At 40.2% G+C, this 17,086-nt stretch overlaps 1 protein-coding gene and 1 pseudogene across 1 annotated transcript in view; both read left to right on the top strand.

Moving 5' to 3' along the window:
* Positions 1-17,086, top strand: part of MDGA2 (MAM domain containing glycosylphosphatidylinositol anchor 2) — a 914,699-nt gene that overhangs the window by 59,621 nt on the left and 837,992 nt on the right. The gene's annotated exons all lie outside the window — the stretch shown is intronic.
* LOC113900171 lies at positions 5,045-5,710 on the top strand (annotated as a pseudogene).

Genomic DNA, 17,086 nt, shown 5'->3' with positions numbered 1-17,086 from the left:
AAGGTGGCTGAGGGTTTGAGATTGTCCACTAGAATCACTGGAATAGCTTTTAAAAAGTGCGTTTGGCTTGCTCTGTCTCTCCTCTCTCCAACTGACCTCACTCCCCTTCAACCCCTGTAAATACCCGCACTGAGAACCCGCTTGTTGAAATACCCACTTATGATTTTGCTTAGTGTAGTCTTGCACAACCCCTATTTCATTCTCTGACTATCCCAGGCTCTATGCTATGAACGTCTTGTCTGTTAGCTCACACTAGAGTCATTCACTTTAGTGGTATCTTGGACAGTCCCTTAATGCTCGGTGTAGCCACTGATCTGGATAACTGGAATTATCCTTAAAATGTTCATGAATTTAAAATGTTCCATTATTTTTAATAAATATACATTATTATAGAGTGGTTGAAATAGTTGTTTTGGTGGGAATTAAAAGCACCATTAAATCAAATGTTATTTCATGTTCTGAATCATTTTTTTATATTACTTCAACATCTATTCCTGAGGAGGTCAAGAGAAATAAATTATATTTCCTCATCTTGTTGATGGCCATAGATGTATGAAAGAGCCAAATCCTTAATAGGTACAATCTTTTAAAAAAATCTAAACCCCACATGTAGTGAGTACTATTATTGGCACCATTTTATAGAAGGAGGGACACGGAAGAACTAGGTCACTGTTAAGCCCTAGAAACATATGTCTTACTTAACATCTTCTGAATGTTTTGAATGAACTAGTTGATGTTTGAGATATATTTAAAAAATTGCTATGATTCTTGTTTAGCATTTTCTTCTTATTTTACCCAGTTAAAATGATGAACCAGTAGAGATTTAATCTGATTAGGTAGCATTTTAAACCTTGTGTACTGGAGGGTTCTAAACTAGGAATCTTGACAGGTTTTCACTTGTAGGTATTTCTGAGAATGAGTTAATTGTGAATGCATCTAAGTAATATGAATTAATTAAAGAATGTTATATGAGAATTAATCCATAATTATTCCATTGGTTAGCATAATGGATATAAACATAAATAACATGAATACATGCAACAAGGTCAGTAGTTGTCTTAAATAGGCTTTCTGATCTGTAATTGAGTGGAGTGTATCTGGGGGAAAACATTGGTTTAAAAAGTGAATAACCTGTTTCTGGACAGATTTAACTTTTTTCAATGGGGAAAAGAGGTTTTAATAGGTTAAAGTTTATGAATTTTATTTATACACTTTAAAAACCTTGTATACTTTATACTATATAAAAAGTTTATATATTTTTAAATTGATATAGTTAATTTACAATCTTTTATTAGTTTTAAGTGTATAGCAAAGTGATTCATTTATGCATACACACATACACACACATATATATATTCTTTTTCAGGTTCATTTCCTTTATATGTTACTACAAAAAATTGAGTATAGTTCCTTGTGTTATACAGTAGGTCCTTATTGTTTACCTGTTTTACATATAGTAGTGTGTATATGTTAATCCCAACTCCTAATTTATCTCTCCCCCTTCTCCTCTATTCCCTTTGGTAACCATCAGTTATTTTTTTTTTTATGTCTGTGAGTCTGTTTCTGTTTTGTAAATAAGTTCATTTGTATCATGTTTTTAGATTCAGCATTTAAGTGTTTTCCTATGAGATTTTTTTTTTCATCTGACTTACTTCACTCAATATGATAATCTCTAGATGCATCCATGTTGCTTCAAATGGCATTATTTCATTCTTTTTTATGGCTCAGTAATCTTCCCTTGTTTAAATGTACCACATCTTCTTTATCCATTCATTAGGGTACTTCCATGTCTTAGCTATTATAAATAGTGCTGCTGTGAACACTGGGATGCATGTATGTTTTTAAATTAGAGTTTTCTTCAGATATACATCCAGGAGTGGGATTGCAAGATCATGTGGCAACTCTGTTTTTAGTTTTGTAAGGAACATCCAATTTTTTGTTGATGGGCGGGGCTGTGTTCCTTCCCTGTTGTTTGACCTGAGACCAAACTATGGTGGAGGTAATGAAGATAACTGCTACATCTTTCACAAGGAACCTCTTCCTCAAAATATGCATTCTCATCTCTTGGTGAATATCTGAAACTACATTACACAGCTCGCACATTTCTTTGCTTTAAGACTTCACTAATGGGTTAACATGCAAAAATTATTTCCTTGGGAGATATTCTAGGCGGTTTGCCATCTAATGAAAAACAAGGCTATTAGGACCCAACAGAGCTGGTACTGACTCTTGGTGGTAGCTGGCTGAGTGGCCATAGGCAAGTTAGTTTTACTCTAAGGTCCTAATTTGCTCTTCAGGAAAATAAGGTAACAGTGGTTACTTCAGAGTTGGTGTGAAAAAGAAATGAGAAAATTATAGCAATTATCACAGTAATTGGCATATTGCTATTGTTCAGTTGCTCAGTTGTGTTCTACTCTTTGCAACCCCATGGACTGCAGCATACCAGTCTTCCCTGTCCTTCACTGGAAGATGCTTAAAACTCAACATGAATGGCTGCCTGAAGCTCTTCCCTGACTCCCATTTTCTCTTATGGGAGAAAACATGGTATGAGTAGGTCTTCAAAGGATGCTGAGAAAGGAGGGTCCGCGAGGCCCAGGAGGAGGAAACCTGCAGACAAACTTGGTCCACTTTTAATATGGTCAGACTTAGATTTTAGGAATGTACTTGCCTAACAAGTCATGAACCGACCCCATATTTTAAACTGGATATGAATTTTACTTTGTATTTTTTTAGCTGAGGAAGTAGAATGTTTAAAGTATATTCCACTTTATGTGGATAATATGTTTCCTGAGCCAGAAATGTTATTTCAGCACTTATTTCAGGAAAAAAAAAAAAAAAAAACCTTATACAGATAGCACTTAAAGGGCACAAACAGTTACAAATTACTTGGAGAAGGCTGAAGGCTTTTCAAACAGGAGCACACCCAAATAACTTTGCATGGCCAAAAGTGAAAAGTATCAGATGATAAATGCTGTATAAGATGCTTAAAGACAATTCACTTTTGGGGGTTAATGAAAGTTAAAATGCACATGCCAGTAGTTATAATCTTGGGTGTGTAGAACTTTGACAAGCTTAAGAAAGTTGTAGAACCTATTTTGTGGTTGTTTTAAAGCTTATATATATAAATGTTTTCATTTTAAAGTAGAGTAAAAAATAGTTCTTTTATATCAGTGGTCTTTCCATGAGGGTGCATAACCTCCTAAATTACTTATGTGAATTCTCGCAGTGAGTTTTTATCCTGCACCTAGTAAATGTCACTCTCCATTCCAGAGACAGGCATTTGATAAAACACAGGAAACAGGTACAATATAGAAACGTATAGTTTAAATATAAAATAAATGTAGTGAGTACTGTAGAAAAGTAATATTGGGGTACAGATTAGGGGAAACAATGGCACCCCACTCCAGTACTCTTGCTTGGAAAATCCCATGGACGGAGGAGGCTGTTAGGCTGCAGTCCATGGGGTCGCTAAGAGTCGGACACAATTGAGCGACTTCACTTTCACTTTTCACTTTCATGCATTGGAGGAGGAAATGGCAACCCACTCCAGTGTTCTTGCCTGGAGAATCCCAGGGACGGGGGAGCCTGGTGGGCTGCCGTCTATGGGGTTGCACAGAGTCGGACACGACTGAAGTGACTTAACATAGCATTTCTTGGATTAACTATTTATTTTGACCTTGGAAAATATTTCCACATAAGATGGCCAGAGTTTTCCCCTCTAAATGCTGCGCTCAGAATCTCCAAATAATTGTTTGTATTATAGTTCTGGGGGCTTCCCTGGTGGCTCGGACAGTCAAGAATCTGCCTGCAATGCAGGAGACCTAGGTTCGATCCCTGGGTCAAGAAGATCCCCTGGAGGAGGGCATGTCAGCCCACTCCAGTATTCTTGCCTGGAGAATCTCATGGACAGAGGAGCCTGGCGGGCTACAGTCCATGGGGTCACAAAAGGTCAGGCACAATTAAGTGATTAACACACAAATGGATTTGGCAGGGTCTAAACAGAAGTTGCGGAGAAGGCAATTGCAGCCCACTCCAGTACTCTTGCCTGGGAAATCCCATGGATGGAGGAGCCTGGTAGGCTGCAGTCCATGGGGTCTCGAAGAGTCAGACACAACTGAGCGACTTCACTTTCACTTTTCACTTTCATGCATTGGAGAAGAAAATGGCAACCCACTCCAGTGTTCTTGCCTGGAGAATCCCAGGGATGGCACAGCCTGGTGGGCTGCCGTCTATGGGGTTGCACAGAGTTGGACACGACTGAAGCGACTTAGCAGCAGCAGCAGCAGGAGCAAACAGAAGTTGATGAATCACTTGTCTTACTGCTGCGGGAAGATCAAGCTATATTAAGATGATTAATTTCTCACAGTTTTGTTCAGGAGATGGTGGGGAGGTCTTCATGAATGAACTACTAGCACCTATTAACCATTCCTGAGCCAGCATCCATGAGGAGTGGGTACAACTGTGCTGTTCAGTGATGCCTTCTCCACCGTGAGGTATAGATATTACTTGATTTTATATGGTTCACATTGAATATCTCAAGCCATTACCACTTGTGTGGTCACAAGATTGCAAAACAAGCTCATGGTGATTTTTTGGCAAGATTTTTAGCTTTTTGTATTTTTCTCCCATTGGGGGAAAACACTCAATGCTGTAAGTAGATCAGTAGTCGATCTTATCACATTATAAACACAATTTTCCCAGGGGGCTGGATAAGGCCATTTCCTATATACACAAGACCATTAACCTGTTTTAAGTAATTGAATAGCTATTGACTACTAATTTGAACATACTGAGTTAAGTTAGCTTATTAACCAGTTTTCTGAAATGCAGTCTCACATCCCTTCCGGCCTACACGGTGCAATCAAAACCACTTCGTCTGGATGTAGGGCCCTTCCTTCTGTGTCTATGTGTTCTGATATCCTTACCAACCTGTTCCTTGCAAGGATCCTTGTCCTTTCTGCCATCCTCATTTGGCTCCTTGATAAGTTGTTACTGATCAACGCTGCTACCTCTGACCCTTGCTGCCCCACCATACAATGATGTGAACCATTTCCTGGCTACAAATGTTAGTCTTAGGCTCTTGGCAGTGGCCACAGTGCAAACCAGACTTCACTTGCTCCTTCCCTTTGCAACCATGTCTGACAAACCCCATAAGGCTGAGGTAGAGAAGTTTGATAAGTTGAAATTGAAGAAAACACAAACACAAGAGAAGAATGCACTGCCTTCAAAAGAAACTATTGAACAGGAGAAGCAAGCAGGGAGTCAAAAGTAAGTCACAATACCTGCACTGCCAGAATGCAATGTACATTCCACAAGCAATGCCTTATTTTACTTCTTTTAGCTGCTAACTTTGTAAGATGCAAAGAGGTTGGATCAGCTTTAAATGACTGTGCTACCCTTTTTCACATCAAAGAAACTAGAACTACTAACAATGGGTAGGCCACTTCTCTCTCTCTCTCTCATCTGCCTGTCTGACTAAAAGGAAAGGAAAAGTTGGTGAAAGAGGAAGCTGGGTGGGACAACAGTGAACTTTAGAGTAAAAAGCAAGCTGGTCCAAGATGTCCTGTGGGCTGTGAAGTACAGTTTAGACTGCCATTTCCTTTTTGTTAAAGTGATTTTAAATACTGGAACGTGCACTTTTTAAATACACAAATAAAAAGTTTTAAAATGTAAAAAGAAAATGTTGGTCTTAAAGGGCACAGAAGAGTGTGTTAAAATTATTTTGCCTAAGCTAAGTAGTTCTGTTGATATATAGCAACTAAAATAACTGTATTCTTCTCCCACTAACAGCAGTAAAACTGAAAGTGAAAAATAAGTGGTGAACAAAGTTGGTATATCATTAGTTGTAATGTCCCCTTGTTCCATAAGCAACAGTGAAATATCTGTCTTTATAAAGATAAACATGAAGATAAAATACCTATCTTCTGGTGCTTTATTTTCTCCTTTTTCATACTCCAGTCGCTATTATCAGAGACTAAAGCTACACAGATTCAGAAACAACATATATCTGGAGACAAATGTCAAGTAATTTGTTTTCTCCTGAAATATGCATTGTAATAGAGAAATGCATGTTTATTTTCTTGGACATGTATTTCTTATAGGAAATCTTAACATTAAAAATAATTTGATTTTTGCTATTACCCAAATATCGTTAGCAAACAATAACCAGAAATTTTTGAAATTCAATTATTCTACAGTTCCTGGGCTAATTAAAATTTTGGACGATTTGGTTACACTAGTTTATGCATGTTTTAAAAAATTTCAAGCTTCCTAGTTTTACAACCTCTTCAATGCATTCTACTGTTTGTTAATAGTCTTTAAACTGGGCTTCTCCGTGGCTCAGCGGTCAAGAATCCGCCTGCAAAGCAGGAGGTGCAGGAGATGTGGGATTGATCCCTGTGTCGGAAAGATCTCCTGGAGGAGGGCATGACAACCCACTCCAGCATTCTTGCCTGGAAAATCCCATGGACAGGGGGCTTCACCTTTCAATGCAGGGGGTGTGGGTTTGATTCCTGGTTGGGGATTTAGGATCCCACATGCCTGACAGTTCAAAAAACCAAAACACAAAGCAGAAGCAATGTTATAACAAATTCAGTAAAGACTTTAACAATAATTCACATCAGAAAACATTTGGGAGGATTATAGCCCTCCAGGAGACTGGAGGGCTGCAGTCCACAGGGTTACAATGAGTTGGACATGACTGAAGCAACTTAGCATGCACACATTCACTAAGCTATTGATAAAAGTTTAAGCAATAGAGAAAACTGGTGAATTTTTTTTTTTTAAAGCAAAAACTAAAAACCAATTCTTTGTTGTTCATGGAGCGAGACATTTCAATTTTGCACAAGAAGCATGCTTTCTGACTCACAGCAGCTCTTTTTGTCCTACAAACTGTTTCTTCCCAGTGGGAAGCACATCATATCATACATCTTTATACGTGTACTGTGTGTAGTAGGAAAGGGTGGTCCCTTTTCAAAGTGGTGTGGGTGGATCTGCTTACACAGGCAAACTGCACCTGTAGTATTTCCCCAGTGAGATTGAGGCTGGAGGCTGCAATTCTGGGCTCACTCTACACAGTTAGGTCTCAATTACCTCTTCTGATGAGGAATAGCAGATATCTTGTGCCCAACATGGTGATTTCTAAAGTACATTTTTTAAAAGATATTTTTTGATGTGAATCATTTTTAAAGTCTTTACTGAATTTGTTATAATATTGCTTCTGCTTTATGTTTTGGTTTTTTGAGCTATGAGGCATGTGGGATCCTAAATCCCCAACCAGGGATCAAACCTATACCCCCTGCATTGGAAGGTGAAGTCTTAGGTGGCTCACACAGTAAAGTCTGCCTGCAATGCAGGAGACCTGGGTTCAATCCCTGGGTCGGGAAGATCCCCTGGAAAGGGAAATGGCAACCCACTCCAGTATTCTTGCCTGGGAAATCCTATGGACAGAGGAGCCTGTCAGGCTACAGTCCATGGGTCGCAAAGAATCAGACAAGGACTGAGCAACTAATACTTCTTCTAACCACTGGACCACCAGGGAAGTCCCCTAAAGTACATCTTGAACATACGGAATATGTATTTAGCATTTGGGTTAAATTAATTCCTTTCTGTTCAGTTTAGTTCAGTCACTCAGTCGTGTCCGACTCTTTGCAACCCCATGAATTGCAGCACACCAGGCCTCCCTGTCCATCACCAACTCCCAGAGTTCACTCAAACTCACGTCTATCAAGTCAGTGATGCCATCCAGCCTTCTCATCCTCTGTCATTCCCTTCTTCTCCTGCCCCCAATCCCTCCCAGCATCAGAGTCTTTTCCAATGAGTCAACTCTTTGCATAAGGTGGCCAAAGTATTGGAGTTTCAGCTTCAGCATTAGTCCTTCCAATGAACACCCAGGACTGATCTCCTTTAGAATGGACTGGTTGGATCTCCTTGCAGTCCAAGGGACTCTCAAGAGTCTTCTCCAACACCACAGTTCAAAAGCGTTAATTATTGGGCACTCAGCTTTCTTCACAGTCCAACTCTCACATCCATACATGACCACTGGAAAAACCATAGCCTTGACTAGACGGACCTTTGTTGGCAAAATAATGTCTCTGCTTTTGAATATGCTATCTAGGTTGCTCATAACTTTCCTTTCAAGGAGTAAGCGTCTTTTAATTTCATGGCTGCAATCACCATCTGCAGTGATTTTGGAGCCCCCCAAAATAAAGTCTGACACTGTTTCCACTGTTTCCCATACCATTTAAAAAGAGGTTTGTGGCAAGATCTAAATTTCCCTTTGTTTTCTGAGTCCTGGTTTTGATAGAAAAGGGAAGTGATTCCAAATTGTGTCATGTGTCAGGAAAAAGGTACATGGTATGAGTTTTTGACTGGTGAGGCAGTCAATTCTGTACTCGCTGTCTGGGTAGTTCCTTTGCCAATTCATGCTTTATGGTAACATATTCTAGGTGTTAAGGACATAGTAGTGAGCAAGAAAGGAAGGTCACTGATCTCATAAACTGCATACTTTAATTGAGAAAAATAAAAAGTAAAAGAAGAAAAATATTAAAAATTCAGTTAGTGATTTGTGCTATGAAAATTTTATAACCTTGTTAATATGTAAAAGATTAAATGGGGAGGGGGCATCATTAAATACAGTGATTGGAGGCAACCTCACTGAGAGAGCAACACAAAGAAGAGACTTTTATGGCAGTCAGGAGACAGTCATGGGCGTGAGTTGAGCATGTTTGAGAAAAACCAAGACCAAAATAAAGAAGAGAGTTGAAGGAAATGATGAGAGACAGGAAAGAAGATAGATTACTTAGATACCATATTATGAAATACACTAGTACTATGTAATCAAATAGCAATAGTGATTATTGGAACCTACTGTAAAAGCTAGTTCTTTTGGGAGGAATGCTTACTCTTCTTTGACTTGTGAGAAGGAATTTCATAAACCTGCCTCAGGATTCATGTTAAAGTTATTTTGAGGAATTCTGAGACTCATTTCTTTCATTGTAACCATTGTAAAGGCGCTCCCCAAGTGGCACAGTGGTAAAGAATCCATCTGCCAATGCAGGAGACTCAAGAGATGGGGGTTTGAATACTAGGTTAGGATGATCCCCTGGAGGAAGAAATGGCAACCCACTCTGGTATTCTTGCCTGGAAAAATTCCATGGACAAAGGAGCCTGGTGGACTACAGTCCATGGGATTGCAAAGAGTTGGACATGACTAAGCATACAAACACACACACAACGACTGTAAAGCTGATCTATGAGAACATTGGATATTACCATAATTTTGTTCCCTTGAATATTTGCTGGGCTGATTTGATGTGATTTTCCCCGTTCCTGTAAATGATGTTATTCTATCTATAATGTCTTATAGAAAAAGTTTCTAATTTCCTCTTTATCTACTAGCTGACTCATCCATCCTTGTGGGTCCATATTCTTCTCTTGTAGTTAGGACTTCCTTGTAGTTATAAGAAAAAACGTGTGTGTATGCATGCGTGTATGTACACTTACACAAAGATACAAACACACATGTGTTACCACTGAGCTCTTTTGTTTCTTATCTTTAAGCAGGAAAGTAACGATTGCCTTCATTCTCCCTCATGGAGGTTAAATAAATTGATGAGTTTATAGGTAAATGCTGTTACTCATTAAAAGTTTTGGCAATAAGGAGTTCATGATCTGAGCCACAGTCAGCTCCCAGTCTTGTTTTTCCTGACCGTATAGAGCTTCTCCATCTTTGGCTGCAAAGAATATAATCAGTCTGATTTCGGTATTGACTATCTGGTGATGTCCGTGTATAGAGTCTTCTCTTGTGTTGTTGGAAGAGGGTATTTGCTATAACCAGTGCATTCTCTTGGCAAAAATTTGTTTTGTACTCCAAGACCAAATTTGCCTGTTACTCCAGGTATCTCCTGACTTCCTACTTTTGCATTCCAGTCCCCTATGATGAAAAGGACATCTTTTATGGATGTTAGTTCTAGAAGGTCTTGTAGGCCTTTATAGAACCATTCAGCTTCTTCAGCATTACTGGTCGAGGCATAGACTTGGATTACTGTGATAATGAATGGTTTGCATTGGAAATGAACAGAGATCATTCTGTTGTTTTTGAGATTGCATCCATGTACTGCATTTCGGACTCTTTTGTTGACTATGAGGGCTACTCCATTTCTTCTATGGGATTCTTGCCCACTGCTGCTATATAATGGTCATCTGAGTTAAATTCACCCATTCCAGTCCATCTTAGTTCTCTGATTCCTAAAATATCAGTGTTCACTCTTGCCATCTCCTGTTTGACCACTTCCAACTTATGTTGATTCATGGACCTAACATTCCAGGTTCCTATGCAGTATTGCTCTTTGCAGCATCGGACTTTACTTCTATCACCAGTCACATCCACAACTGGGTATTGTTTTTACTTTGGCTCAGTCACTTCATTCTTTCTGAAGTTATTTCTCCATTGAGCTCTAGTGGCATATTGGGCACCTACTGACCTGGGGAGTTCATCTTTTAGTGTCCTATCTCCTTGCCTTTTCATACTGTTCATGGGGTTCTCAAGGCAAGAATACTGAAGTGGTTTGCCATTCCCTTCTCCAGTGGACCATGTTTTGTCAAAACTTCCACCATGACCCTATCGTCTTGGGTGGCCCTACGTGGCATGGCTCATAATTTCATTGAGTTAGACAAGTCTGTGGTCCATGTGATCAGTTTGGTTAGTTTTCTGTGATTGTGGTTTTCATTCTGTCTGCCCTCAGAAGGATAAGGATAAGAGGCTTATGGAAGCTTCCTGACCAACTGAGGGGGAAACTGGGTCTTGTTCTGATCAGGGGGGCCATGCTCAGTAAAATTTTAAGCCAATTTTCTGTTAATGGGTGGTGCTATGTTCCCTCTCTGTTGTTTGACCTCAGGTCAAACTATGCTGAAAGTAATGAAGATAATGGAGACATCCTCAAAAGGTCCCTTGCTCCCACTGCCACACCCAGTGCCTTCAACCCTGTAGCAGGCCACCACTGACCCATGCCTCTGATGGAGACTCCTGGACACTCAGGGGCAAGTCTGGGCCAGTCTCTTGTGGGGTCACTGCTCCTTTCTCCTGGGTGCTGGTGCACACAAGGTTTTGTTTGTGCCATCCAAGAGTCTGTTTCCCAAGTCCTGTGTAAGTTCTGGTGGCTCTGTGGTGGGGTTAATGGCAATCTCCTCCAAGAGGGTTTATTGCCATACTGAGGTCTGCTGCACCCAGAGCCCCTGCCCCTGTGGCAGGCCACTGCTGACCCGTACCTCCACAGGAGACACTCAAACATGGTTCTGGCTCAGTTTCTGTGGGGTCTTTCAGTCCTGGTGCGAACAAGGTTTGTTTGAGCCCTCTGAGCATCTCTGGTGGGTATGGGATTTGATTCTAAATGCAACTTCACCCCTTCTACTGTTTTTCTGGGGCTTTTACTTTGCCCTTGGACATGGAGCATCTTTTTTTGGTGGGATCCATCATTCTCCTGTTGACGGTTGTTCAGCGGTGAGTTGTAATTTTGGAGTTCTTGCAGGAGATGAGTGAATGTCCTTCTATACCACCATCCTCCACCATCTTTTGTAGATTTGATGTGAAGGTGGTGCCAGTGTGAAGAATCCACCTGCCAACACAGGAAACATAAGACATGTGGGTTTGATCCTTGCTTTGGGAAGATCCCCTGGAGAAGGAAATGAAAACCCACACCAGAATTCTGTCCTGGACAATGCCATGGACAGAGGAGCCTAGTGGGCTATAGTCCATGGGGCTGAAAAGAGAGAGACATGACTGAGCACACACACATACACAACTTACTGCCAAAATGAGACTTAAATTGAAGAAAGTAAGGAAAACCAATAGACCATTCAGGTATGACCTAAATCAAATCCCTTACAGTTATACAGTGGAAGTGACAGTTTTGAGGGATTAGATCTGATAGACAGGGTAGCTGAAGACCTATGGACAGAAGTTTGTGATATTGTACAAGAAGCAGTGATCAAGAACATCCCCAAGAAAAAGAAATGCAAAAAGGCAAAATGGTTGTCTGAGGAGGTCTTACAAATAGCTGAGAAAAGAAGAGAAGCTAAAGGCAAAGGAGAATAGGAAAGATATATCCATCTGAATGCAGAGTTCCAAAGAATAGTAAGGAGAGATAAGAGAGCCTTCCTCCATGATCAATGGAAAGAAATACAGGCCAACAATAGAATGGAAAAGACTAGAGATCTTTTCAAGAAAATTAGAGATTCCAAGAAATATTTCATGCCAAGATGGGCACAATAAAGGACAGAAATGGTATGGACTTAACAGAAGCAGAAGATATTAAGAAGAGGGGCAAGAATACACAGAAGAACTATACAGAAAAGATCTTCATGATGCAGATGACCATGATGGTGTGGTCATTCACCTAGAGCCAGACATCCTGGAATGTGAAGTCAAATGGGCCTTAGGAAGCATCTCTATGAGCAAAGCTAGTGGAGGTGATGGGATTCCAGTTGAGCTATTTAAAATCCTAAAAGATGATGCTGTGAAAGGGCTGCACTCAATATGCCAGCAAATTTGGAAAACTCAGCAGTGGCCACAGGACTGGTAAAGGTCAGTTTTCATTCCAATCCCAAAGAAAGGGAATGCCAAATAATGCTCAAACTACCACACAATTGCACTCATCTCACATTCTAGCAAAGTAATGCTCAAAATTCTCCAAGCCAGGTTTCAACAGTATGTGAACCATGAACTTCCAGATGTTCAAGCTGAATTTAGAAAAGGCAGAGGAGCCAGAGATCAAATTGCCAACATCTGTTGGATCATCAAAAAAGCAAGAGAGTTCCAGAGAAACATCTATTTCTGCTTTATTGACTACGCCAAAGCCTTGGACTATGTGGATCACAACAAACTGTGGAAAATTCTTAAAGAGATGGAAATACCAGACCACCTGACCTGCCTCCTGAGGAAGTAACAGTTAGAACTGGACATGGAACAACAGACTGATTCCAAATTGGGAAAGGAGTATGTCAAGGCTGCATATTGACACCCTGCTTATTTAACTTATATGCAGAGTATATCATGCAAAATGCCGGGCTGGATGAAGCACAAGCTGGAATCAAGATTGCCGGGAGAAATATCAATAACCTCAGATATGCAGATGACACCACCCTTATGGCAGAAGGGGCTTCCCTGGTAGCTCAGATGGTAAAGCATTGGCCTACAGTGCGGGAGACCTGTGTTCAATCCCTGGGTTGGTAAGATCCCCTGGAGAAGGAAGTGGCAACCCACTCCAGTACTCTTGCCTGGAAAATCCCATGGACCCAGGAGCCTGATAGGCTATAGTCCACGGGGTCACAAAGAGTTGGACACGACAGAGTGACTTCACTTCACTTATTAAGGCATAAAGTGAAGAACTAAAGAGCCTCTTGATGAAAGTGAAAGAGGAAAGTGGAAAAGTTGGCGTAAAACTCAACACTCAGAAAACTAAAATCATGGCATCCGGTCCAATCACTTCATGGCAAATAGATTGGGAAACAATGGAAATGTTGAGAGACTCTATTTTTGGGGGCTCCAAAATCACTGCAGATGGTGACTACGGCCATGAAATTAAAAGACACTTGCTTCTTGGAAGGAAAGCTATGATCAATCTAGACAACATATTAAAAATCAGAGACATTACTTTGCCAACAAATATCTGTTTAGTAAAAGCTGTTTTTCTCAGTAGTCATGTATGGATGTGAGAATCGGACTATAAAGAACTCTGAGCCCCAAAATTGATAATTTTGCACTGTGGTGTTGGAGAAGACTCTTGAGAGTCCCTCGGAAAGTAAGGAGATCCAACCAGTCCATCCTAAAGGAAATCAGTCTTGAATATCCTTTGGAAGGACTGATGCTGAAGCTGAAAGTCTAGGACTTTGGTCACCTGATACAAAAAACTGACTCACTGGAAAAGACCCTGATGCTGGTAAAGATTGAAGGTGGGAGGAGAAGGGGACGACAGAGGATGAGATGGTTGGATGGCATCATCGACTCGATGGACATGAGTTTGGTAAGCTCTGGGAGTTGGTGATGGACAGGGAAGCCTGGTGTGCTGCAGTCCATGGGTTTGCAAAGAGTTGGACATGACTGAGTGACTGAACTGAACTGAAAATATGAACCTGAGGAAACTCTTGTTAGTGGGCACATGCCAATAGCATTGGTAGAACAAAATACTTTAAACTGTAGAGAAAAAATGAGGAAAAAAAAGTGGGATGAGAATCAGAGTATATTTGCTGTGTTTCCCTCTATAACAAACTATCCTCCAGGTGTTTAGTAGCTTAAACACAGCTATTCATTGTTCCTGGCATATTGTGCCTGGTACAGTGGTTCTTCTGCTGGTCTTGCCTGCACTCTGTCTTACAGATGCTTTAGCAGGGGGTCACGTGGGACAGGTAGTCCTATCTTCATGTTGTCTTTCTACCTCCAGGAAGCCAGTCCAGGATTCTCTGCAGTATGATGATCTCAGGGTTACAAGAGGATGAGAAAGAGTCTTTCTTGGAAATTGCTGGGCATCATTTCCATGAAAATCACAAAACCTGCCCAGGTTCAAGAGGGATTCTGCTTCCTGAGGGAAGGAAATGCTCAGAAAGTGTGGCTATTTGTAATTTGAGAAAACTAGAGTGAGATCAAGATTCTGGAGAAAAGAGGAGCAGAGATGAGAGTAGTGATGGAAAAAGGGGAAAACGGGAGGAAGGAGGTGCATAGGATGAGAGAAAAGTGACATCTGTAGTATCCAAGTAAAAGTTACCAGTATTCCTTTCACATTTTACTCCCATTTGACTCAAGGACTATCAATCAATTACATGTATGTTCAGCAAAGTGTTCCAAGGATTTAGAGACAATGAGTATGGAGTAGGGAAAGGAAGAGAAAGGAAAGCAGCAGAGAGAGACTGTAAGAGATGAATGGGGAAGAGGAAATAAATCCATTTATAATTAGCTCAGTCTTTGGACAAGTCAAAGCATTTTCTAACCAACATTTTGCAGAATGTAGATCTCTTATTCCTTCAGAGGAGCAACCTGACACAGGAGCATTTTCAGCATGACATCAAATAACACCCGTTTTTGAAGCAGCACTTCTTTGAGCAGTGATGATTTTATCTCCACTGTACGTAATTTGAGGATGTACTCCAGTGCTTTGGACTAATACATCACTTTGAGGAACGAGTACAGACTGATGTATTAGTTTAATAATGCATTCAAATGAAATTGAATAGTTTCATTAATGACTGGGAAAAGATTGTAAAAGCAAAATCAATTAGTGGTAAGACAGAAAAATTAGAATCCCTTTATTTAAATCATACAGATGGAAAAAGTAAAAATATTGCTTGTCTCTGTTTCCTGGCAGACAGACTGTGTTGTTGGTTAAAGAGCCATGGTCCTGTTTCTTATTGGGGTAGATTTTATGTAGGCTCATTAATCTAAGCCCCTAAATTGACCAGATGAACTTGCAAGGATAAGCAGGCTCCTGTGGCTTTGTGTGGGCAGTAATTGAATGAAAGTTCTGTATAGGCTCTATTTAATGTATGACTTATAGCTCATGTTGTTTCCTTTTTCACTGATAGCCTTAAGCTTTCAGACTTAATAAGTACCTCACTTGGACTCCAATGATATATATCAGAACAAAGTTCAAAAACATGCAGCATTCAATGTAACCTTCTGAATTCTTGGGCCACTTGTATCCAGTACATCATGTCATCATGTTTCATAGTCCTGTGCAAGAGAAGTCCTGAGTCCTGTGCAAGGGAAGCATGGGTGATGGGCTAGTTTTCTCCCCAAGCTCCATCTTTCGTCAGGTTTACATACTACAAACAGATGGTTACGTTTTCCTGCCTTTGGAAGCCTCGAGCAAAGAATTTAGGTGCTTATAATTTTCCCCTTTCCCCAAAGATATTCCTCTTTAAAGTCTTCTTTACTGGAAATAAGTTTTCCATAGAGATCTAGCGGTAAACTAAATATATGTAAATTTCAACCTAGTAAGAGAGGAAATATAGGTGGTCTCTTTTTCCTGCTGTTTTTAGAGGAATTGTAATTGTTTGTGTTTTACAGAGCTTCAGAACTGTGTAAACACCCTCAAAAAAAAAAAAAAAAACCAAAGTGGAATTATTCTATACTGTTTTAATGAGTGATGCATCTGTTCAAAGTTAATGCTGCTCATTCCTCTTGGCACTGTCTGATCTAAAAGCAGGCACTAATTAGTGCTTTTACTGCACTCACTCTGTGCTGGGCCTCTTGGTCTCAGCTGTCTCTTTGGATTTAGACTAACTGGTCTTCATGGTACACCTTTGTGATTGGGCCTGGCAGTTCGTTGGTTAGTTGTTTAACATTGTCATTCCATAAAAACATTAAGTTGCTGGTATAAGATGGCTCAGTGGATAAAGAATCCACCTGCAATGCAGGAGACACCAGAAATGTGGGTTCGATGCCTGGGTGGAGAAGATCCCTGGAGGAGAAAATGGCAGACAACTCCAGTATTCTTACCTGAAAAATCCTATGGACAGAGGGGCCTAAAGAGTTGCAAAGAGTCGAACATGACTGAGCACACACACACTTTGATAAGATTGAAGTAAAATGCATGCTACTTATTTAAAAAATAATTCTGTTTAGGTTTAAAGTAGTCATAGATTTACATAGTCCTGAGAGGAGCTTGCTTAGATTAAGTATGTAGCATCAACTGTGGCATTCCTGTTCTTTTTAAATGAGTGAATTTCCTTTAGTGCTCTTACCTAAAACAGTACATAGTATCTCCCGGAAAATGAACTTAAACCAGAACTCCAAAGCTAAAAGAGAGAATATAAGTTTTGTCTTTGTATGGATTCATGAGACTTTCTTACATTTAAAAGAGAGGTCAAGTTTTACTAAAGAATATCTGTTAGTATGGACCCAGATACACACAAGCTTGCTTTCATTCCCAGAGCTACGTATACGCTGGGTTAACAGATCTAAACACTATTCACTGATGGAGCTGCATCATGACCTATGGCCTTGTCTCAGATGCCATTGAAACTGGAACAAAATATCTTTTACCCATATTTTTTAAGAACCAAATTTGAGTTTCATCTCAACTATGCATGTAAT

This window comes from Bos indicus x Bos taurus, chromosome 10 (assembly GCF_003369695.1).
Source record: "Bos indicus x Bos taurus breed Angus x Brahman F1 hybrid chromosome 10, Bos_hybrid_MaternalHap_v2.0, whole genome shotgun sequence".
Lineage (NCBI taxonomy): Eukaryota > Metazoa > Chordata > Mammalia > Artiodactyla > Bovidae > Bos > Bos indicus x Bos taurus.
Note: the sequence above shows the minus strand (reverse complement) of the source record. Positions and strands in the feature narration are given on the sequence as shown.